We start from the raw sequence: 23,669 nt of genomic DNA on the forward strand, positions 1-23,669 counted from the left end.
CCGGGACTGAGAAACAGTGGGAGAGACAGGGCAGTGTGGAGTCCGGGGGGATGTCTGACCCCTGGGAGGGGGGGAAAAGTCCTCCGACTTTGGAACAAGGCTCTTCTGTCTCTGCTGCGCTCTGAGGTTTCCAGGCCCCTTCCCGCCAGCGGGCGGCCTTCTGGCAGCCTAGTCCGGCGGTGGGAAGGCTGGGCGCGCGCTGGGGAGCCGCTAGAGCTCCTCCACCCTGACAGCCCCATTCAGCCAAGATTTGGGCACAACCTAGGTTCATCCCAGACACTTTAACGCTCTCATCCTAACCCTTTCTTCTGCGGTTTCTAAGAGATCCAATGACAAGACCTCTCATTTATGCACCACATTGTCTCAGAACATGGGGAGTTTTAATCATTAATCCCCCAGGTTGCAAAGACCACTTGCAAGGAACTTCTCTAACTTTTGTTTCTAAAGGGCAAGTGCTGCTTGTCATCAAGTTCAAGGATAACAGGTGAGGAATCAGGAAAAAGGGCAATTATGGCCAATGGGGATCAGAGCTTCTGCCCCTTCAAATGGGCATGGTGCCACTAGGATTTCAAAGTGGGTCCCTAGACCAATAAGAAAATATTTAGAGGAAAAGAATGTCAGCCTTCTGCTGTGATTGTGGATTTTAGAAAGACAGAAGGTCTTATTCATCTTTATCTCTCCAATGTCAGAATATAACCGCATGCTGTGGTTTTTTTTAATATATATATTTTTATTGGTTACAGAGAGGAAGGGAGAGGGAGAGAGAGATAGAAACATCAACCATGAGAGAGAATCATTGATCGGCTGCCTCCTGTACATCCCACACTGGGGATCAAGCCCGCAACCCAGATATGTGCCCTGACTGGGAATCGAACCGGGGACCTTCTGGTTCATAGGTTGACGCTCAATCACTGAGCCACTGGGGCCAGGTGCATGTTTTGTGGGTTTTTGTTTGTTTGCTTGCTTTTTACGTGAACTAGTGAGTAAATGAAGGTCAATAAATAAATGAGGACAGAGTTGTAAGACTCCAGACTTGTCCCTCAACTTTTGAACTTCAGTTTTGACATCTACAACCTGCCCTGCTTACACTTAGACTTAAAGTGAGACTTGAGTAACTTCAAATGTGAGTAGTGAAACATATAAATGGCAGTATTATTGTTTTTATTAGGAATGTTTGTCTAGGCTGTGATTTGAAGGCCTTTTTTCTTGAACTATAATATTGTCAATGTAAGAAACATTCAAACATGTAGAGAATTTTTATGAGTTTATTTGAGCCAAACTGACCACAATGGCTAGAGAGCAAAGTCTCAATGGTTTGAAAAAAGTGCTCCGGAGAATGGCAATATTGCAGCTAATTTTATGCATTAGAATCAAAGGAGGAGATGTAAGGAGGTTACATGAAACCCATGGAAATATCTAGGGTTGGGTGAAAAGTAAAGCAGAGACACATACTTCTTTTACGTATGGTGGGTACAAGATAGTAAACATTCACAGCACATAGAGATGGCAAACAGGGGACAAAGTAACAATAAGAACTTCTGTGGTTTACTGCTCTGATGGTTGTGCTCTGAGGGGTCTGGAAAGTCAGTTTATTCTGGCATTTCAAAGGTATGTTATCTAAGATGCAAAAGACAATAGACAGGCTCACTTAAGTAAAGACTGACCTGTGTCAAGGAAGCTACAGGCCTAGGACTGCCCCTGGGGCCCGCTTTTGGGTAAGAAGTTTTATGTTCAGGCCATCTTGTGTGGTTATTTCAGTCTCTTGAGTTTTTAAGGCCCACCACGCAGGCCTCCCGAGCATGTCAAGTTTAGCATGTGGCCCCCTTATCGTCTATAATATAAAGCCATCACATAGGAGTCAGACTTGGAGAAAACGGATCAAGAATTGAATCTTGCAATAGTAACCCCAGAAAAGTTTCATGTTTCTCTAAACCTCAGTTTCCTCACCCATTAGATAGAAATAATACTGACATTATAGAAACGTGGGAGGGAACAAATGAAAGCATTTATAAAGAAAGTTAATCATTAATTATGAGCATTAAGTAAACTAATGCATGTATGGTAACGTAGCACAGTGACTGGCCTATAGGACATATTTACTTAATTACATCTATGATTGTCTAGGGCAGCTATTTTCAGCCTGTGTGCCACAAGAATTTTTAAAACATGCAACACCTGGTTATTTAGTCAGGGGCACTGACCTCTTTCCCCTTAGATTGTCAAATAAAAATATGACAACAGCCAACACAATAATAGCCGTCTGGTGTGAATGAATCAAAATTATACCTAGTGTTTCTGTCAGCTCAACAAAAATTATATTTTTGGGTGTGCTGCAGAATTTTAGTAATTAGTTTATATGTGCCATGAGGTAGAAAAGGTTGAACATCACTGGTCCAGGGGAGTACCTAAGAAACTGATCTTGGAGCCAGCCACATAGATTTGAATCCTAGATCCACTACTTCCTAGCTCTATGACCTCAGGCAAGTTTTATCTAACCCATTTGCCTTTATGTTTAGTTTCTTTATGTGTATAGCAAAGATAAAAATTATGCCTACCTCAGAGGATTATAAGGCTTATTATGAGGATTAAACTAGATAAAATACATAAAGGACTTAAAATATGTCTACCACATAGTGGGTGCTCATTAACTATTAGCTATTATTTTTCTTATTTTCGGGACATTTATATGAGCACAAGGTGAAGTCTAGATTCTCAGCTCCTCAGGGCAGGAATGAAGCTCTTAGCTCAGCCTTTTGGCTCTCTATAGCTATTTGATAAATGCTAATATTAATGATGGTGGTTGGTGTGTGTGTGTGTGTGTGTGTGTGTGTGTGTGTGTGTGTGTACGGGTAATTAGCTGTAATCTTGAGAAAAGTTGGGACACCATTTATCTAGAGTCACAAAATAGACTGTGTACTGACTCTGTATTTCAGGGCCTGACTGTAGGCAGTTTATTAATCATCCACTGACAGGAAACAGACAGACACTATGAGTTATCGGTCTTTTCAGTTCCTGGAGCAATCTGGCCATTCCCCCTGGGTCTTCCCATGTGACCCACTACTGTGGGCTGCAGCCCCTGAACACTCTGAAGCTAGAGTTCATCTTAAGCATGAATGGGAATGGACCCAGGGACTCCAGACTGAATCCACAGGGAGTGAGGGGGGACGTCTGATCACTAACTTGGCAGATGGCATTCATCTCCCTGTGATAGATCCCTCATTGGCAGAGGCCATCAGTGACATTAAACAGGGTGTCTCATCCATTTAACCCTGTTTCTGGGCATCAACTCTGAGTGATGCTGACTTTCCAGATGACACCTCATCAGATAATCCCCATCTTCTCTTCCCTGAATTCTTCTGAGTCAGGCCTCTCCCCGAACTCATGTTCACCACCCATATGTCTGATTGAACTTGCCTCCATGCCAGTCACTCCTAAGGCTTAAAGATGCCCGACAATTGGGAACTCCCACAAGAAAGCACCTGATCTCTATAGCAGCAACACATCTGACACAGAAGGGCATTTGTAAGCATCATCATAATGGGAACTCAGGACAGGAATTAATTTACCAGTAGGTCATATGGGGGCAAGGTGTGGGCTCTGAAGCGGCTGATCAGGTATCTAGAACATCTGACACCTAAGCTTCCTCACCTGAAAAATTGGAAATATAAATCCGGAGGTTATGAGTGTGAAAGGTTATTAACTTGAAGAACAAGAGCATATTCCTTGTTATTACACTGCTGTTAAAATGAAGCATTTTCTGATTTCATAGGAGAAGGCACAGAAGGAAAAGAGGGGAAATATCATGCAACTAGCCTATTGATTTTCATTTATTAGATTAATGTTTGTCAGTTTCTTCATGAACAAACACAATTTTAACTGTATTAATATTCTAGACCAAAACAATTTGACTTTTAAGGTATGATAGGCTATGTACAGCAATGGTTGTATATTTTCTTTAAAAAAAATAATGTACAGAAAGGCAAGGTTGCATAGCTGAAGCACTTTCTGGTTGAATAAGTCACCACCTGCTTAAGGATCTGTTGCAAGTGTCAGACCAGGGAGTCAGTTGGTGCTAGTTCTGGGTCCCCACACAATGGTGTGTGGCTCTAGCATGGTCACCCATCCACTAAAATAAACCTTTCCTTGGCAACTGGCATTAATCAAACAATCACACAAATTTGTAATTATAAACAGGACTGTGAGCTACTTGGAAAGAACTAGATTACAGTAAGAGGACCTGACCCAGTGTGATTTTAAACCAGACCTCTGTACAATGAGTGTGCTAACTAGTGGTGAGAAGATAGTATAGGAAGCACTGGAGAGTGATATGCTTATTTTAGCTTTTGTGGGGTAGAAATTCTCTAACCTCCACCCTGCCAACAGCTAAAAATCATAGGTTCAAACATAGACATTAGAGAGAAAGCCTTCTGAAACTATCACAACATAAATTGAAAATTATTTTTATTAGCTTAACTAGGTTTCTTTTTTTAAAAATTAATGCCTGCATATGGTTAAAAAAATAAAATAGTATTTACATATATACTGTGGAGGGCTCATGTCCATTTCATATCAGACCTCCACAGCCCCTCTACAAAAGCCACTACTGCTAATGATTCTTGTCTGATCTTTGATGTCATAAACAGGTGTTTATGCACAAATATCCTGTTATTTCATGCAAAAAGCAGTATAAGCAGTATACTTGTATCTGAGATCTTCAAAAGAGAGAACTTAATGCACGGAATTGGTTACCCAGGTTGTAGAATTCCTGAGAAATCAAACAGAGGACGGGGAGGCAACCAAGAGATAAGTAACAGCATGAAGCTATTAACGCCACTAACTTGGAGGGGCAAAGGAATGAGTTAGGGGCCTGGCTCACCTGGAGGAAGCTGGAACCACAGTGGCTTTGTCCAGTGGGATCGGAGCTCTGAACAGAGTTGCTATTAAAAACATTGCCCCTCAAATCTCCTGCCAGAGCTTCCCAGTGGCCAAACACAGACAGGAGCCAGCAGACATGGGAACCTGGTAATGCGCCATGGGCATGCATTCATGGGCTCTCCTACGATACAAGGGATGGCTTTATAGGGGCAAACAGACCACACATACATAGACATGTCTCATGCTTTTTCACTGTAGTACAATATTCTAGTGTCTGAATGTGCCATAATTATTCTAGTACTCTACCGATGGATAATTTAACTGCTTACAGTATTTTTTTCTGTAACAAATAATATGGCAAGAGCAGCCTTATGCATACATTTTTGCACACTCCTGTAAGTGGACTCTTTTAGGATAAATTTTTGAAATGGCACTGGGGCAAAAGTACATGTAATTTGCATTTTGATAGTTTTTGTCACATCATCTTCCAAATACCTTATTAATATCCTTAATATTGAGCTGACCACTTTTGGAGGGATAGTGCCTTATGTCCTGTCACCCATATCACGTGGCATTGGAAGAAGCACTGCATTTTTAAGTGGGAAGTCTAGTTTTTCTAATGAGGTCTATGAAGAGAGCGAGCCTCTTAGCAATTCAGGACTTAGCAACTGCTGTCAGCCCAAGAGAAGTGGAGGGTGGGAAGATGCCTCAGTCAGCTGAGCTGCCACATCAAAATGCCATTAACTGGATCGCTTAAACAGCAGACAGTTCTTTTCTCACAGCTTTAGAGGCTGCAAGTCTGAGGTCAGGGTGCCAGCTCCTGGCGAGTCCTCTCTTTCTGGCTTGTGGGTGGACACATCTCACCATGTAGAATTTCTCTCTCTTCTTCTTCTAAGGCAACCCAAACCTGTCAAATTAGAACTCCATCCTATGACCTCATTAAACTTTAATTACCTCCCAACAGCCTTATCTCCAGACACAGTCACATTAGGAGTTAGGATTTTAGCATATGCATCCGAAGGATAGGACACAATGGAGTCTACAGTAACATAGTTCTACTCTCCTCTTTCAGGCTCATAATCTCATGCTTAATTTTTAAGGAAAGGAAGGCTTTTGAATATTTGCTACATAATGCTCAGTAAATGTTATGTATATATAACTGTAATGTCACTCTTTTTCTCTCCCTCAAATTTCCTTTTTTTCTCCTTTTCTGAAATCCTCAATTTGACAAAAGAGCCTCCGTAGTTCAAGCAGTTGTGATTTGTGCTACATAACTTTCTAAAACGCATCACCCATTTACAGATTCTGGCTTCTCTGGCTGTAGGAGGTTGGCAGGCTACAAGCAGGGAGGAAATATTTGTCATTCTTTGATGAAGTCTTTTAATGGATGAGTTCTATTACATTGCATAGCATAGTATACCCTGCCCACTTGAGCAGAGGAAAACACAGATCAAGCCTTTCTGCACATGCTACACACATCACAGTTTTCTCTGAAATTTGTGTCAAGGACTGAGCCAAATTCATGATACCTCTGGGTAGGAATTTTTGGGAAAAGGAACAAAAATCTCAACAGACCATTATAGAGTTTCTGTTGTTCTCTGCAGCCAGAGGAAGAGACATCATTCCTTGCCTATGAACACTTTGACCTTGTCTGCCGATCACCCTAGTCACTTCTGGGGTTTCCTGAAACTCAGATACCCATATAATGTCTACTCAGTTCCAAGAAATTGGTTCCTTAATTAAAAAGGGATGCAATCCCAAACAGCCACTCGCCTGGAGGCTTCTGAACTTTATATGGGAAGAGTGTTAGAGTACTACCTGCCCACTCAGAGTTCCTCTTCAAAAATCCTTCAGGTAATTTGTTCATCTCTAGTGTCAGTTCAGAGATTCTCCTCCTCTCCCAACCCCCATGCAATTTGTCTGCACCTGGCTAATGAAAATATGATAGCTAAGAACCCTTAGAACTATTCTCTTAATAACCAATTAGGTGCTCCTATCTGGGAAACTCCCTCCTTTAATTAAAACAAACCCTTAGAAACAAAAGATTTTGATGAGATAGTTTTCATGAGAGAGAGAATTGCTTCCTGAAACAATAGGCTGACCTTAAGAGAGTTTTTTTTTTCTTCAAGTTAATATTAAGTTAAAGAGTGGAGTGAAGTTATTTAATCTTCAACTGAAGGGACACCATTAACAAAACCAGGAAAGAAAATCTGAGCATACCAACTGTAGCACAGAAATACAAAGAGTCATAGACACTGCTACAAACAACTATATGCCAACAAACTGGACAACCTAGAAGAAAGGAGAAAATTCTTAGAAGCATACAAAGACTGAATCAGGAAGAAAAAGAAACTTTGAGCAGACCAATTACTAGTAAGGAGTTTGAAATAGTAATAAAAAATCTTTCAACAAATAAAAGCCGAGGACCAGTTAGCATCATAGAAGAATTCTACCAAACACTTAAAGAAGAATTTCTTTATACCAATACATCTAAAACACTTCCAAAAAAATTGAAAGAAATACTCCAAAATTAATTTTACAAAGCCAGCATTACCCAAATGCTGAAGCCAGACAGGGATACTTATAAGAAAATTACAGACCAATATGCTTGATGAACACAGATGCAAAAATCCTCCACCAAATGCTAGCAAAACACATTAAAAGGGACATATATCATGATCAAGTGGGATTTGTCCCTGGAATGCAAAGATGATTCAACATCTATAAATCTATAAATGCAATACACCACATTAACGGAATAAAGGATAAAAAATACGTGATCATTTCAGTAGATGCAGAAAAGGCATTTGACAAAAATTCAACATCATAATATCATAATAAATCAGGTATAGAAAGGCCATATATGACAAGCCACAGCTAACATCATACTCACCGATCCTAAAAATAAAAGGCAAAGAATTGGCTACATTCTGTATTCTGATGAGGGTGTAGAGGATGTTAAAATACTTTAGCGTCAATACTTCTCCACTTCCTTTTTCCATATTGCCCTCACAGGAGAAAATTTTAACTTAATTTAACTTAAGGTGAGAAATTAAATATTGGGTGTAAGATTTTTTTAAGGTAGGGTTTTGTTTTGGAGGAGTATGAAGAAACCCTTACAAAAGCTCAGACTCTTTTTCACCTACCCCTCCCAAAACAAATTTTGCCCACTTGCAGGACATATCACTCCTATTCAGAATGTATGCTTTGGCCAATCTCATGCCTTACATACACACATTTCACCAATGAGAGCCCATTTTACCATAATTATGCTAAGTAACAAAATCTCTAGTGTTGTTGGGAGATGAGCAGGGTTGGATCCCTAGAATATGGACCTTCGGATGAAATGCTAATTCTCCTTCTGGGAAAAGGGGAATCCTGGCAATCGCAACTCTCTACCTGTAGAGTGTAAATTAACCTGATTAATGTGTTTGTAAGAAAATGCTTTGCTAAAATATTAATATAAATTACAGACATAATGACAGGAGTCCAGAGCCAGGAAGTGAATAGAGAAAAGGAGCTCTGTGCAGGGGAAAAGCCTAGACTTCAGAGAAAGGATGAGAGAAAGGATGGGGTTTGGCTCTGGAGGAATATAAACAGTGTGCAAAGAAGCCCAAGTTCTGTCACTACAGTTCCCCCTTGGGTACATGTAATGGCCTTTGAAGGTTCATATTTCTGTGGGTGCCACATGCAGTCACTGAGCGTTGGACTGGTGAGAGCAATGGAACTTGAGAATAGTCAAGGTCACATTTTGGGTCCTGGTAGGAAGGACATTGTCTGTGCTATGATTTCTTCTCTCAAAAGATGCATTGTTTCTGCTGGGAAGAGTTCCCATAGAGGCAAAGCACACTTGCACTTCTAACCCAGACCAGTTGGAAGGGCTTTGCACAGTGAGACCAAAGGCTGGACCGAGAAATGATGATTTAGTGGTCTAACTCCAGTCGGTGTCTAGCAGGATCACTTTCCTGGCATGAGAAAGACTCATGGCTGGGGCTTTCAAGTTCATGAAAGCGGCAGGTCCTCTGCCCAGAAAAGTGTACATAGGCACACATAAATTTTGCATTCTACTTCAGAAAGTTCATGGCCTATGACTCCAGAAGAGACATTGACTTGAAATATGATGAAACTTTTTGCTGCTCTGTTTTTAAGAGATGTTTGTACCTCAGTTAATAATAATATTGGTGTATCATCATTTGCCATATTTCAATATTTATATTTCATCCGAATTTTCGGTGTTATATAAATGGGGATTGTTTTCTCCTCACTAGCGCACCATTATACTCACCACGTCTATAAATGGCCTCGCCCTTTGAGACTGTGTATTCTCACAACAGCTCAGATCTCCGGGCAGCTGATTCTGCCCGGCAGGTGTGGGATGTGTGATTGAGTCATTCTGGAGTCTCAAAGAGATATTTGTTAGAGGGAGCAACAAACAGTGGCTGATTCAGTGGCTCCTTGGGCTCTGAACAACCTGGTACTTACCACAATTTACATTGGAAGGAAGCTCTGATGTGGAGGAGATGAAAGGAACACAAAAGCAGAAGTCCCACAGGCAGGCACAGTAGGAAGTGTGGAAGGGGGTTTTTCCTGGGGCCTTTTCTTTTTAAAGATAAGGCTTAGGTAACACAGGATGAAGATCTGGCCGCTCAGTAGCAAATGTGGTCAAGTCATTTGAGTAAAGACAATAGAGCCCGGTGTTGCTCTGGCTCTGAGGCAGGACAGCTTACGTTTGAATCCTTGCTGCCTTGCTCTGTGTCCTGTCATTTCTCCGTGTCTCAGGTTCTCCTTCTAATATTATTCACTTCTTCGATGGTTCCCAGTATTAAATGGGAAAATATATGCCAGGCACTTAGAGCAACACTCTCCACAAACATCAGTGCCTATCTGCAATCAAATTCACTGATGCGTTCCTTTAGAATGATTGTACCCAGTGCCGTGTGGACACGGCTGTCTAGGCCACTGAATGGAGAAATTTTATAGTTTCAAAGAATGTTCATGCTACAGTAACTGCCTATTTAAAAGTATAAACCAGATACTCAGAGCAGAAAATCTCCTTGCAACCATGGCAGTCACATCAGCTGGAACCTCAGTGTCAGGAGTGCCTGCAGTGTCCTCAGCCCTGTGCTAAGCACTGTGGAAATGTCACTAGGCCAGTTCTGAGCCTGGGGGCTGGTCCTGCCCTGCAAGGTCTGGGACCTGCAGGCTCTTGACTCCTGCAGGAAAGAATTCAAGAGTGGAGCGAGAAGGAAAGCAAGTGTTATTCAGGCAGAGAAAAAGAGGCCAGGATATGGCTGCAGCCACTGCCTGCTGTGAAAGGAACAAAAGGAGGCATCTGAGTGGAGGCAGGTGAACTCGCAAGTGAGCTGAGTGTGTGGTCAGTCAGTTCTTGGAATTTTACGTGTTTTCAAGGGTGGGTTGTTTTTAAGCTTTGTGGCGCCAAATTCTGACTCCACCTTCTGGTTGGGAAGGGTTTTGTTCCTAATATGGTCCATTAGATCCCTTCATTTCCCCTTCTATTTGTGGTGTCAGTTTTCACTATAATGATGGTATAATGAACTTTGTTTGGAATTGTTCTCTGGTCATTTTTCCCTCCCTCTTGGATTGGTCTGGTTTGAGCCAGTCCTTGTTGTTGCTGACTTCTGCCTGCGCTCAGGGATTTCCTGCCATAAACCTGCTCCCTTTGGTCATGCGCATGCATGGAGTTGGGGCTTTACTAGTAGTGAGAGGATCTAGCAGCTCATCTGCTCTTGATGTCAGCTTCTACTTCTCACTCACTTGTCTGGATTTTTCCCTAACGTCTTTATATCCTGACTCAGAAACCTACCAAAGATGGATGTCCATGTGTTTGTCTTCCTTGCCTTCTGAGAGGTTATCATCCGATTTCTTAATCAGAGTGTGGCCTATACCATTACATAAAAAGTTACAAAACAAGTGGTGCAGGAGATCAGAGGCATAATGATGCAAGTATGGTATGAAGTCTGCAGATGTTTACGGGGTCAGAAGGATACATTTGAAATGGCATTGGTGAGAGATAGCATCTGGAAAGGCTCCTGAAAGGCAGGTGCTTTGAAAACTTGGCAGGCCTTTGAGAGGCAGATGTGAGAAGGAAATGGATTCCTGGCAGGAAAATCAAGGTTATTGAAGGCCCAGAGGACTGTGGGTGTGGGGTGTGTTGGTGATGGTGGTGGGGAGAGCATGGGTGCTGTAGGATGCATGGTCCCAACAGAAGGAAGGTGAGCAGCACCGCTGAGAGAGGATCTTGTCATTGGTGCTAAAGCTGCAGAAAAGGAAGGAGCTGAAGGAAAAGTGCGGATGATTTTAAATGCCAGGTGTTACTGTTGTTTAATGGACAGTGGAGCTTAAAAGGTTTTTGAATTGATCAGAACTATGCTTAAGGCACCATGGGTAAACCACTTTGTTCGTGTTAAGTCCTTTTTCATACTTTATTTTGTCCTTAGAGAAAGAGAGTGTGATACAGAGAGAAGCCATTATTTGCCTTATTTTTGACTCATATATGCCTAGCCCTGTCATACACATTGCAATTAAAACAGAAGATCAAGAGGTTGTCCTCTTGACACCCATACAAGGATTGGGAGGAAGGGGGTGGGGCAAGATGGACCCCCTGTGAACTACTGTGCAAAGCTAGTTGTTTAGAAACAGAACCTGCTTTTCTTCCAAGCTGTATCCAAAGCTTAAATGAGAATAATGTCTCATTCATAAAGTATATCTATATTGTCATGATACCTTTAATAATATCTAAAATACATATTATTTTACCATTTAAACCCTAAGACAAAATCCAACATCTGTACAGTGCTTTGAAATCTACAAGTATCATTTGATTATTTAGTCATTTGATCTCCCCAATAACTGACAGGTAGATAGGTTAAAGTATTATTGATATTTCTTTTAAGGCAAAATTAGCATTCAGAGAGGACCAGTGACCAGTCTAAGGTGGCACCATTAACAAGGGATGGACTCAAAATTAAACAACAACATGAACTTTAGATTCTTTCAAAACTTCCATAGTTCATCATATTTTGCTAGCTGTTTCTGCTTACCTCAATCCAAGCCATTATCTAGCATTTGACAGTAAGCTTCTATAGACTAAAGGGTTCTTTCTACTGTTATTAGAATTTTTCCTGGCCTGATTATTTTAGGACTCTGGGTGGGTGCCAAAATGGAAGACTACAAGTGACTCAACCAATACAGGGGCCAGCCCCCTCTTCATGGTGCAGAAACCAGTCAACAGCATCAAGGGACTCTGCCATGGCTGAGTGGCTTGGCTATGAGACAGGTTGCAGTTTGTTGATTTTTTTGGCCTGCCTTCCTCTCCTCCCATCTTCCACTCCCTCCATTCCCAGGCCACACTGCAGGGAGGATCTGACACTAGAGCTCTATCTTTTCTGGCTGGCTACCCATCTGCGTCAAAGTATTGTTAGCTTTGGTGCCCATTGTGGGCGAGGGAGGAGAACGGGGGCTGGACTCAAGACCATCCTGAGGCAGCTAAAATGATTTCTTTCTAATGGACTCTTTAACTTGTGAAGCCAGAAGAAGGTTATTTTTGCCTAGAGAGACTTCAAGATTTTAATGAGGAGCTTGGCTTTGCACATTTTTTAATGCTCTACTCAGTTCTCAAGAAATAAAAAGAGCTATGTCATTTTCAAAGAAATGCCTTTACAGGTTGGCATGTGAGCTAGTGGGGCTACAGCTGAGCTTATGCTCTCCATGGCATCCTTGTCTAAATGAGGCAGGGAAACCAATCATCCCCCTGTTGTTTCCTATTTTCTATCAGCCAACGCTCCCACAGGGCAGTGGTGGATGTAAATTCCGACACCCATATGAAAATGTTGAGAAGCATTTGCATTCTCTTTAGAGCTTTATAAAGTTGAACAGCTTACCATGGGAAGGGACTTCTGGGGCAATACATCCAAATGAAACTTAAAGCAGTAACTGCTGTGGTAAAGATGAACTGGTTTGACTGGGAGAGCCCAAGATGAGTACCGACCTATGAATTCCATGAGCCATTCCTGTGTATTCCAAGGAGCAGTAGTCTTCTCTTGAAACTAGTGCCAATTAGCACTCAAAAGAAGTGTTGTTGAGTGAATGGGTGGATGCCCACAGCATTCCTCACCAGGACTTTAATGAAAACTTTCTCTTTACCTAGGAGGCCCTTTATTCAGTACATTTGTTCTTACATTCAGTCAACAAATACTATCAGAACCTTGTAGGTGTCAAGCACTGTACTATGCATATGATGGATGTGATGAAGTCATGCTCAAGGAATTTACAATGTAGCAGAGGAGAGAGAAAAGTGACACACTGAAACTAAAGGTGCAAATGACAAACACAGAGTTCATAGAGTGGGGAAAAGCACAGAACTGGCAAGTCAAGGTGATGGTCCAACAGTTCAAACAAACAAGCAAACTAATAAACAAACAGGAAATCAACTAGAATTTAATTCAGGAGTTACTGAATAAAATAATACGGGTAACAAAAGTTACCATTTGTTGAATCCATTAAGTTCAAGGATTTTCTGCATACATCATTTCTAATATCATATTTCATAATACCCATTTTCCAAATTAGGAATTTGAGACTCAGAAATTGCTTGAGTCCACACAAAAAATGGTTATGAGTCTGAGTTTTGGATATACCTGCCACTAAAGTTATTAAATAATATGTGAATACAAGGCTGGTTCTTGATTAATAGACCAATTGTTTATAACTACCCATGTCTCTGATATTCCTCATCTCTCCATGCCTAGTTAAACCCTAATTCATTCATTAATTCAAAGAAATCTCTCTTAATACATCTTGTCTACCTTTGTTTTTACTATAACATCTGTCATTATCTAATGTACAATATACTATATCAATTCTAAGATGTATAATTAATATAAGATTACATAATAATAGTGCATCTTTAAATTGATGACATCTGAAGTTCTTTAAAAATACAGTATTTTGCTTATATTGCCTATTTTCTTTTTTCCCTCAGTAGACTATAAGCTCTAGGAGAACACAGCTTTTATTTGCCCTTTTCATCTTCATAGCCCCACCACTTGGGATGTCATTGAATAAGTTAATGACTGATTGGATGTAGATTGCCTACTATGTGTCAGTATTTGTGGGAGTGAGGAATATAATACACATGGTCTTTGCCTACCTGGAGAAGGTACAAATTAAATAAGCAGACAAATAAGCACATAAATAAATGTGCAAAGTCACATGGGGAAGTTGGGAGAAGTGAAAATATTGAAGGTGCTGTGGAGAGAATAAATGAGGTAGTTTCCAAATTTAGATTGGAAAGTCAGAGAGGGTCTCTCCAATCTGATATCAGAACAATGATGGCAATAAGTGCAAGAATCCAGACTATTTATTGTATTTATTACCTGGCACATATAACAGTCAATCTTGACCATCCTAGTCCAAAACATTTCTCCCATCTTGCAACAATGCATGGCACTTATTGTATCTGCTCGCATTTTTGGTTATGTTTTTTCAGATATCCTTTTTGTCCACCTAGATTACTAATGTGTTCATTCTTCTGTAGAATAGAAGGAGCACTGGATTAGGAGACAGTAGGCCTGGATCATAGTTTTAGTTTTGCCCCTATTTTATAATTAGAAAGGTTTTATAAACTCTTTAGTTCTCATCAGCTTTTCCTGTAAAATTAGAATGTTATATTAGAGAAACTCTAAGGACTTAGTGAGCTTTAACATTTAAATTCTATAACTACCAGCCCTTTTTAACCATTATTGAGGAACTACTATGTACTAAGCTGCTAAACTTTCTGCATTGCACTGGAGGAATTAAGAGGTAAGAAAGAAAAAAACGCATACCATATGTCCATTTAAGGTGTTTATGATTTTGAGGAGGAGTCTGGTGCATTAATATATGCTTCAATATATGCAACATAGAATTCCATTAAAAAATAAAGATTTTAAATTGATTTTTAGAGAGAGAGATAAGGAGAGGAAGAGACAGCAACATAGATGTGAGAACAAAACATAGACTGGCTACCTTTTGCATGCCCCCTACCGGGTATGGAGGCCACAACCTGGGCATGTACCCTGACCTGAAATTGAACAGGCAACCATTCGGTGCATGGGATGACACCTAACCAACTGAGCAACTCCAGCTAGGTCTTCCCTCTGCTTTTAAACTTTCAACCATTATCATTGTCTTTCCTAAAGCCCATCTTTTAGTAAAGGCACTGAGTTCTGCCTACCACCAACTGATGGGGCAAGTGATCACATCAACTAGACACTGTTGCTTTGTATTTGGGAGGAAGCTTTGAGAACCTAAGTTATTTCTAAGAAAGTAAGCATCTATATGCTATTCTTATCTTTCTGAGAATATTGGTTTTTGTTCTTAAAATTTTCCCTTCATAATTGCAAGATAGCTGCTAAATTTCTTGGCATAGTATCTTAAACAATTGTATTTAAAAAAGGCAACTTTTCTCAAAATCCTTTTGATCGCAGAAAAGAACCATGTTTTTGTCCTATTTCCTCTCTTTCTCACTCCAGTCTGAGCAGACTGCCCTTTAGGTCCCAGTGGCCATGGTTGGGGCACATGCCCATGGTCTAAATGCAAGGGAGTCTGGGAAAGTATGTCCTTGGCATTTACAGTCTCCTTATTGGTTAACAGACTCTCTGTGTGCTAAGGGGAGAAGCAGTGAACAGTGTGGTTGCTGGGTAAACCTCCAACTGTCTTCAAAACAGGAAAAGAAAGAGTGGGGAGTTATTAATGGATCTCAAACTCAGGCCCTGGCACAATCCTTTGCTTTTTGAATTGTAGGGATTCATCCGATATTTGTTGATTGTGGGATCATTGTCATGGAAATGGAAAAATCAATGTCAGGTCGGCAAGTGAATAGCAAAATCAGTTTATTATTTCCAGGCCATGACTGGGTGAAAATTTTTTAAAGTATGTCACTTGAATGAGTGACTGTTGATATTTCTCTCCTAGGTGGCTAAACTAAAATACTAATTCAACATCAGGAAAGGTAGTGGTGGTTTTTTAAAACCATGTCGAATTTGGCAACATTTATATAATCTAAAAGCAAATCGGGGAAAAGTCTGATTTCAATGGAAAAAAGACCAGATCCTAGGAAATGAAGGTTTACTGAAAATAGCATGCGTGGGGTTCTAATGAAAACAAAACAAAACAAAACAAAAAACGGGGTGGGGGGTGGGAGGGGAAGGGAGTGCAAGATGGCCCCAGGCTATGGAAAAAAGTCAGTAAGACCCTAATACTCAGTGTCAGTTGATTACACATGGAAACTCATAACACGGAAGCAGAAGAGGGTACTACATTAGCTCAATTTTAAAAATTAACTATATATACAAGAACACATGAACACTTTTTAAAAAACTTCCTTTGCTTTTCTCACAAGTATAAACAAAACAGAGAGCCAAAAAATTGTCTTCAGACTAAAACAACAAAAAGAATATTGCATAGGGACTAAAAGAAGACCTCAGAGATCATCAAATCCTATCTTCTTTTTTTTTTTTTTTAATTGAGTGATGTTAAGGCCCAGAGGGATTGGCCATTCGTTTATTCACTGGTTCAACAATTTATTGAGCTGCTAACATTTGCCAGGCACTGTGAGCATATGATCCATACTATACCTTTCTGAACGTGTTTCCCAGGATCCTGGGAATAGAATCTGGAGTGGAGAGAACCCCCTCCACTCCACGCCCCCCGACCCCAGCCCAATGCCCAGAAGAAAGATATTTAGAGCTCATGAATTCTAATGGGGCTACACCTGATTCCCAGAGCTGCACTGTTTTGATTTCTTCCAGAGGGTTAGTAGTTCACTTTCTTTTGATTTTTGAACTACTAGGTTTTTATGATAAATTCCCTCATGTATGCAAGTTGGCTGGAGTAGGTTTCTGTGACTATTTTACCCGCTCTAGTAAATTATCTAAAAAGTTGATAGTGTCCTCTGATCACTTCAAAGGTTTGTGACAGTGTTATAGTCCAACAATTTTATTTTTAGCAAGCTCATTTTATTCCACAGAAATAGTCTGCAGGTCATTAACCAACTGATGTTTCATCCCCAACAAGCTAAGTCCACATCCTGATCTCAGCATTCAGGAAATACTTTTCTCTGTCTACGTGGAAAGAAACATGTGAGCCACAGACTAATTTTTGCAATCCTCTGATGTCTGAGCTGCTAAAATTTGTTATGCACAGAATAGTTTTGTTATAAATATGGACTTCATAATAATTTCCATGAATATTATCTACCATAAGCAAATAAATAAATTGCCTTTTCTGGATAGCGTTTAGAAATAGCCATGGAAGGGATGATGACAGATATATAATGTTTTAAATAAGTAGCTGTCATCCTGTTCCAGAAATAGCAAATTCTTCCCACAAAGAGAAAGAGGCACTGCTTGCATCGGCGCCAGTCTATGAAGTTTGGTTGAATGCTTTCAAGCGCAACCCCTTGATGAATCTGGCCCTAGACGCCCTTGAGACATTACTGTGCCTCCCCTTACAGAGCTTGTCAGACTCCGAGGATAGCAAGGTTCACCAGGTTGGTGAAGTGATCAGAATTGAATTAGGGCTCCACCATTTGATTTCCTTAATTGACTCAGTTAACCACCCTACACCTGGAGATCCTTAACTAAAAAATGGGACCAATAATAGTGTCTACGTTCCAGCTGAATTATAAAGTATAAGCAAATGAATATGTGGATGATAGTCATAGAGATGTTCACAAATACTCTGGTTCTCCGCTCCTTCTAGGTGAGATTGAACTTTCTCACCCTCGTTGGAGTAAGAGTGGCGGCCAAGTGACTGACTTTGGCTAATGAAATAGAAGGAAAACTGATACGTGTCACTTCTGGGAGGAAGTCTGCAAGAGCCAGTGTTAGATTCATTGTCTGTTCAGCCACATCAGTGTTCCAAATTGTGGCCTCTCCATCCACTTGGGGTCCTAGAGTGAGGGTGATGTGGTTCGGAGTCCCCAGGTGATCTGAAATAAGCCTTTGGAAGCCTAATATCAAGGTGTCATCAGGGTTGGGTTCTAGTGAGGTCTCATGTCCTGGGTTGCAGATGGTCAGTTTCTTGCTTTGTCCTCAAATGGCAGAGAGAGAAAGGCCTGGTGTCTCTTCCTCTTCTTATAAGGACACTGACCCCATCACTGGAGTTCCACTCTCATGGCCTCATCTAAGTTTAATTACCTTCAAAAGGCTTTACCTCCAAATACCATTACATTGGGTTAAGACTTCAACATGTTAATTTTGGGGAGACACAAATATTAAGTCTGTGACAATAATGTAGTGAGAGCAATGGAACAATGAAGTCAGATATTGTAGGTTAAAAATTCCAGTGGTCGCACTTGCTAACTATTAGGTTACTTAACCTCTTTGTACCTCAATATCACTATTAAAAATAGATATTTTTCCTTGTAGAGTTATTATAAGAATTAAGTGAGTTAATATATGCTTGTAAGACATTCTTGAAGATGGATGTTTGTGTGGGGGGTACCTTGGGGATCCACATGAAAGTAAACCAAAACATTGGAATGCTTTGAGTTATTGAAAAGCCCATATAGCACTCCTTTAAAGTGACATGCTAAAGATGATGCAATCTTGCTTCATAAAGCAGAGAAGATATTCCATTAGTGTTTTGAAATAATTTCATATATATTTGTCCTTATCTCCTAATGACTTCTGACAATGAAATGTAACGACCCTCTAGGGAAGCTCTTGGAACCTTATTCAGTAAGTAAACACCAGAGTGTCATCTCCATGTTACAATAAAAAAATTCTCAGAGAGAATTACATCAGAAGCTTTCAGATACATGGGTCCCACACTCCCACCTGAAGCCCTACTTCTGACCTCTATTACCTTAGAATTAACTCCTACATTACTGCTTCCCAAACCCACTCCCAGTTCATCCCCTTAATAGCTCAAGTACTGCTCAAACTGAATGTATTTGTTTGTTGCTAATACCATGATTCTACCTCCTACTCCTTCCTCATCAAGTACCACCTGGTCAGTGATTCAAAACTTTTTGTCCCTGGGTGGCCATATTTTCTTGAGTATACTAGTAAAAAGTTATGCTGAGTTTAAGACCAAACTTTTTTTACTTTACCACTCATTTATTTGTTTATCTTCATTTTCTATCCAGTCAAACCACAAATTGGAAGGAACCAGACACTAAGTAGTGACATTTGAGGACTTTTCTGTAACTTCTCCTGGTTTCACTCAATCTTTGGCCCTAAGGGAGTTGAGTAAAGAGATAGTTCCATGATCTGTGTTCTTCTTTACTCTCCCGGGTTGAGGGCACCTGCTCTTACCACCTCCCAAAGAGGAATGTGAGAATGAGTCATGTGATTTCCAGATTTGTATACCCAACCTGGGCCTTCTGAACTCTAGACTTAATACCTGCTTGGAAATGTTTAGTAGTCTTCTCAAACTTGGAAAATCCAAGATAGAACTCTTATTTCCAACCTTTCCCCCTATTCATTTCCCAAAAGACAAAATAAAACAAGAAACAAACCATAAAATCCTTTTCTTCTCGTCCTCCCTAGGTCAGTAAACAACAACTTGAGTTGCCCTGGCTAAAAAGCTTGCCATTATCCTCGATTCCTTTCTTTCTCTCATAGTCCACACTTTGTACATGAGCAAGACTATGAGCTCTGCCTTCAGAATCCATCTACTTCCCAGCATAGTCACTACTGCAGCCCTACTCCTGGTCACTGATGCCTCTCACCTAGGTCACAGCTCTAGCTTTCTCTTTTCCCAATTTTCCTATATTAGTTACCTATTGATTAATAACAAATCACCACAATGTGGCTTAAGACAACATATATCTATTATCCAATAGTTCTGTGAGTCAACTTATTTGGGTCCTCTGCTTCACTTCAGGGAATCCAACAAGACTGCAATCACCTAAAGGTGTGACTAGAGAAAGATTCACTTCCATGCTTACATGATTATAGACAGGTAAGTTCCTCAAGGGCTGTTGGACAGAGGGTCTCAGTCCTTATTGGTTGCTGGACAGAGGCCACCTTCATCCACATTCCTTTGCCTTATGGACTTCTCCAACAGTGTTTCTTGCTTCACCAAAATGCACAAGTCAAGAGAGCAATAAAGAGAGTCTTCTAGCCAAATGGAAGTAATAGTTTAGTATAATCACTGAAGCAATATCTCATCACCTTTACCATATTCTGGTGGTTAAAACAAGACACAGATTTTGCCCACACCCAAACGCATGAATACCAGAAAGCAGGGACCATTGGATGCCATCTGAGAAGTTGCCTACTACATCCTCCTATAGTTTATTTTTCATGCGGTGGTCAAAGAAATACTTTAAAGCATGAATCAGCTTATGCCATAACTCTATTTCAAACCTTCCAGTTCTTTCCTATTTAATTCAAATAGACTCCAGATTCTTCACAATGGTGTTGCACCATTCACATCTTAAACCACTCTCCCTGTATCTTCTTCTAATTCCTCAAACCCACCCAACACTATCCCATCTCAAGGCCTTTGCACTGTGATTCACTGTGCCTGAAGTCATCTTGTCCCAGATACATCTGTGACCTGTCCACCTTTCACTTAATTCAGGCTTTTACTTCAACATCATGTTTTGAGAGAGGCCTTTCTGGACCATGCTATCTCCAAACAGAAATTCCTTCATTGTTCTCTGCCTCCTTCCCCTTCTTTATTTTTATTCTCAATATTATTTTTTAACTACTTAAAGTATGATATGCCACATTTAATTGACTGCTTTTCACCACTAAAATTAATGTTCCATGGAGCAAGGACTTTGTTTATTTTGTTCATGCAATATATATAAAATGACCTAGTTGGTAAAATAAAGGGTAAATTGGGATAAATACAAGTACATCCAAAGGAGAAAAAAGAGTTCAGATTTCTTCTAATGATTAGCCTCTAATCATCCAAAAGCAAAGACCAAAGTACTATGTTCTGATCACTAGAGAGAGGTGCATCTTCCTTTAATTAAGATGAAATTCCTTGAAGTACACTCAGTCCCTTAACTGCTATCTCATCAAGTAGCTGTCTATCACTAACTCAGTTTTCTAATTGCCTGGTTCCTAGGAAAGTCCACAAAAGGAGGGTTATTAGACATGTGTGTTCTGATCACTAGACTTGTTCATTCTCGCTGTTTTCAATATCTTCCTTACTAATAAGTAAAGTGACATTCCTGTTTATAAGGTAGCTTTGCAGCTAAAATGTAGGGACACTTACAGAATCAAATTTATGAACCTGAAAAGCCAAGTCCTCAAACTCTTCACTATCATCTTCTTCCAGAGGGTGGCAGCCATGATGAAACTCATCTAGAAAAGTCATTGGTCTTACCCATTGTGATCATTCCATAGTGCAGGGAGGCACATACATTTTGAGAATGGTTATATTCAAGTTCATATTTGTTTAGCTGCAGCAATTATGGAACTTTGAAATTAACCTAAATGAGCTTAAGTTTTATGGTTTGTTAGTGGGAGAAAAGGGAGACATTTCTGTGGCATTGACCACAAAGTTTACTTTTAATGGACAAATTTTCATTTAGTGAACTGCAGCAAAACAGCACACAAATACTGAAGACATTTTTCTCTCAGTAGCTGTCTAATAAAACCTAAACTGGCCAACTTCCATGGCCTTCAGGGCTCCAGAATTACTATAAACAGGAAGTTAACATTTCCATAGCAATAACAATTCTGTAATAAAAGCTGAAGAGAAACAATAAAACAGAAGGTCAGGATACAAGCAATTTACATTTTATTAACATCCTAACACTACATCACAGCTGATTTTGAATATTAAAATGGAGTCAGAGTATAATTAGGAAATAGCATTTGTAATCAAATGACATTTTTTCATTTTGAGATATGACTTCGCTCTGGTCTTGCAGGAAGTTACAAACTTATATAGCATTTCTAAATCCCCTCAACTTATAAATTCTGCTGTGTTATCTCATGGGTAATTTTGACCAATCTAGTTTCTCTCTTTCTGGTGTAAATGTTTTTGTATTTTTTTGCTGTTGTTTTTTGGTTTTGTAGAAAAGCAATGTGAATCATTGTGTTGTTCATTTGCTCATATTCACTCCATTATCATAAGACAACACATACTCTAATGCAGGGGTCCTCAAACTATGGCCTGTGGGCCACATGCAAATACAAATACTGTATTTGTTCCCGTTTTGTTTTTTTACTTCAAAATAAGATATGTGCAGTGTGCATAGGAATTTGTTCATAGTTTTGTTTTTTTTTTTTTTAAATATAGTCCGGCCCTCCAACGGTCTGAGGGACAGTGAACTGGCCCCCTGTTTAAAAAGTTTGAGGACCCCTGCTAATGAATAATATACACAGTGATTTGAAGCAAGTCAAGTGAATTCTTTCAGGCATCCCTTATAAGCCAACAGGTGACAGATTGTCCTGGTAAAGGACATAGCTAATAATTAGTAAAGTTTCCTCAATTTTCCAGTACTTAGACCTTTCTTTTCCAAACTATTGAACATTCCTTTTCTCTAACAGTGAAAGATGGAGTTGATTTCCTAAGAGAGTGATAAGATACTTCAACATTGCATAGTAGTATGAACTGAATGTCAAGTGGAGACATAAGGGACATTCCAAACCCAGATTGAGATTTGTGACCAGGATGAACCAGGGTTGAGGCCAGAAGAGGGAGAAGAGAATGTTTAGTTCTGTAAACCATGAATTTGTTATTGTAACCTTGAGTTGAGCAAGCTTCCGGAATTGTCTATCCTTGATAGATGATGGGCTTATAAAGCAGATAACATGGCTAACAATTAGCACACTGAGTCAAATAATTGAAAGTCTTCTTATTGTCAAGGAATCTATCTTACATCAATTATTCATTTTCTTTAAATAATTGTAAATGCCTTAATAGTAGTTTCTAAGGTTTCTAAGCCTTCCATTTCTTTAAAAATGTGTTGAGCACCAAATAAGATCCAAGCAAATTCTCATCCAAGGATGACTCTTCTATTCTCCCATGTCACCTCTTGTTGCTGAAATGTGACTTTGATGCGGGACATTAACACTGATTTTGAACACTTAGTTGTAATTATGTACTCTGAAGTTTATACACAACCCATAGGAAAATATCTTATTATAAATCTGCATCCTGGCCCTAAGCATCCCCAGTTAGCTGGGTTGACAAGTGTGTTTTAATATATCACAACACTGATGAGATTGAAAAATAGGCTGTTCAATATAAGTAGAAGCCTGATAACCAGGGAAATAGTAACATGACTCTCCTTTGACTCCAGTTGTGATAAATGTATATATTCATACTTAAACTCGACAAATTACTTTTCTTAACATAGTGCTAAGGGGGTTAAAACTAGCAAATACTATGCCAGTCTCCAAGTCCTGTTATTTCAGTGTTCTGAGCACTGGCAGGAAGTTGTGTAAATGGAATGCTGCCCTCTTATGGTTCCAGAAATTTTTCTAGGGCCGAACATGGAATCCCAGTCTCTAGTTAGGGCAATTAAGAGAGAGATTTAAGAACTGGAGGAATGGAGGAACCTGGACATATAAGCCACGCTTTGATTTTACAGATTACAAAATGGAGTTGTATGGAGGCAACTTATTCCAAGTTCATATATCTAGACAACATTGAGGCAAAGATAGAACCCACGCCATTGTTTTATCCATTGTAATAAATATTTGAAAGCAGTTTTAATTTCTGTTTTCATAATTGAGGTATTTCAAGAAAAATCACAGAACATCCATTTTTATCAAAGGGAGTTGTAATAAGGCTAATTGTACTAAGTCAATATGGCG

The 23,669-nt window shown here is 39.8% G+C and overlaps 1 protein-coding gene across 1 annotated transcript in view; it reads left to right on the plus strand.

Annotated features, from left to right (window-relative positions):
- COLEC10 (collectin subfamily member 10) overlaps positions 1-23,669 on the plus strand; it is a 256,050-nt gene that overhangs the window by 128,097 nt on the left and 104,284 nt on the right. The gene's annotated exons all lie outside the window — the stretch shown is intronic.

Source organism: Myotis nattereri (genome assembly GCF_964212035.1).
Source record: "Myotis nattereri genome assembly, chromosome: 17".
NCBI lineage: Eukaryota > Metazoa > Chordata > Mammalia > Chiroptera > Vespertilionidae > Myotis > Myotis nattereri.